The sequence below is a fragment of the Triticum dicoccoides genome, chromosome 5A, assembly GCF_002162155.2.
Source record: "Triticum dicoccoides isolate Atlit2015 ecotype Zavitan chromosome 5A, WEW_v2.0, whole genome shotgun sequence".
Lineage (NCBI taxonomy): Eukaryota > Viridiplantae > Streptophyta > Magnoliopsida > Poales > Poaceae > Triticum > Triticum dicoccoides.
In genome coordinates, this window is record NC_041388.1 from 664,929,266 (window position 1) to 664,931,927 (window position 2,662).

The window sequence follows — 2,662 nt, forward strand, 5'->3', positions numbered from 1 at the left end:
TATTCCAACTAGGATTCCCAAGGGGGAAAGGGGAAGAAGGGTGGCCGGCCACCTCTCCTAGTCCTAATAGGACTAGGGGAAGGGGGAGGCGCGCAGCCCTTGTGGGCAGCCCCTTCACCTTTCCACTAAGGCCCATGAAGGCCCATATGGCTCCCGGGGGGTTCCGGTAACCTCCCGGTAATCCGGTAAAATCCCGATTTCACCCGGAACACTTCCGATGTCCAAACATAGGCTTCCAATATATCAATCTTTACATCTCGACCATTTCGAGACTCCTCGTCATGTCCGTGACCACATCCGAGACTCCGAATAACCTTCGGTACATCAAAACTCATAAACTCATAATATAACTGTCATCGAAACCTTAAGCGTGCGGACCCTACGGGTTCGAGAACAATGTAGACATGACCGAGACACGTCTCCGGTCAATAACCAATAGCGGGACCTGGATGCCCATATTGGCTCCTACATATTCTACGAAGATCTTTATCGGTCAGACCGCATAACAACATACGTTGTTCCCTTTGTCATCGGTATGTTACTTGCCCGAGATTCGATCGTTGATATCCAATACCTAGTTCAATCTCGTTACCGGCATGTCTCTTTACTCGTTCCGTAATACATCATCTCACAACTAACATATTAGTTGTAATGCTTTCAAGGCTTATGTGATGTGTATTATCGAGAGGGCCCAGAGATACCTCTCCGACAATCGGAGTGACAAATCCTAATCTCGAAATACGCCAACCCAACATCTACCTTTGGAGACACCTGTAATGCTCCTTTATAATCACCCAGTTACGTTGTGACGTTTGGTAGCACCCAAAGTGTTCCTCCGGCAAACGGGAGTTGCATAATCTCATAGTCATAGGAACATGTATAAGTCATGAAGAAAGCAATAGCAACATACTAAACGATCGTGTGCTAAGCTAATGGAATGGGTCATGTCAATCAGATCATTCAACTAATGATGTGACCTCGTTAATCAAATAACAACTCATTGTTCATGGTTAGGAAACATAACCATCTTTGATTAACGAGCTAGTCAAGTAGAGGCATACTAGTGACACTTTGTTTGTCTATGTATTCACACATGTATTATGTTTCCGATTAATACAATTCTAGCATGAATAATAAACATTTATCATGATTATAAGGAAATAAATAATAACTTTATTATTGCCTCTAGGGCATATTTCCTTCAGTCTCCAACTTGCACTAGAGTTAATAATCTAGATTACACTGTAATGATTCTAACACCCATGGAGCTTTGGTGCTGATCATGTTTTGCTCGTGGAAGAGGCTTAGTCAACGGGTCTGCAACATTCAGATCCATATGTATCTTGCAAATCTCTATGTCTCCCACCTGGACTAGATCCCGGATGGAATTGAAGCGTCTCTTGATGTGTTTGGTCCTTTTGTGAAATCTGGATTCCTTTGCCAAGGCAATTGCACCAGTGTTGTCACAAAAGATTTTCATTGGACCCGATGCACTAGGTATGACACCTAGATCGGATATGAACTCCTTCATCCAGACTCCTTCATTTGCTGCTTCCGAAGCAGCTATGTACTCCGCTTCACATGTAGATCCCGCTACGACGCTTTGTTTAGAACTGCACCAACTGACAGCTCCACTGTTTAATGTAAACACGTATCCGGTTTGCGATTTAGAATCGTCCGGATCAGTGTCAAAGCTTGCATCAACGTAACCTTTTACAGTGAGCTCTTTGTCACCTCCATATACGAGAAACATATCCTTAGTCCTTTTCAGGTATTTCAGGATGTTCTTGACCGCTGTCAAGTGATCCACTCCTGGATTACTTTGGTACCTCCCTGCTAAACTTATAGCAAGGCACACATCAGGTCTGGTACACAGCATTGCATACATGATAGAGCCTATGGCTGATGCATAGGGAACATCTTTCATATTCTCTCTATCTTCTGCAGTGGTCGGGCATTGAGTCTTACTCAACTTCACACCTTGTAACACAGGCAAGAATCCTTTCTTTGCTTGATCCATTTTGAACTTCTTCAAAATTTTGTCAAGGTATGTGCTTTGTGAAAGTCCAATTAAGCGTCTTGATCTATCTCTATAGATCTTAATGCCTAATATGTAAGCAGCTTCACTGAGGTCTTTCATTGAAAAACTTTTATTCAAGTATCCCTTTATGCTATCCAGAAATTCTATATCATTTCCAATCAGTAATATGTCATCCACATATAATATCAGAAATGCTACAGAGCTCCCACTCACTTTCTTGTAAATACAGGCTTCACCGCAAGTCTGTATAAAACTATATGCTTTGATCAACTTATCAAAGCGTATATTCCAACTCCGAGATTCTTGCACCAGTCCATAGATGGATCGCTGGAGCTTGCATATTTAGTTAACACCTTTAGGATCGACAAAACCTTCTAGTTGCATCGTATACAACTCTTCTTTAGTAAATCCATTAAGAATGCAGTTTTGTTTATCCATTTGCCAGATTTCATAAAACGTGGCAATTGTTAACATGATTCGGACAGACTTAAGTATAGATACGAGTGAGAAACTCTCATCGTAGTCAACACCTTGAACTTGTCGAAAACCTTTTGCAACAATTCTAGCTTTGTAGATAGTAACACTACTATCAGCGTCTGTCTTCCTCTTGAAGATCCATTT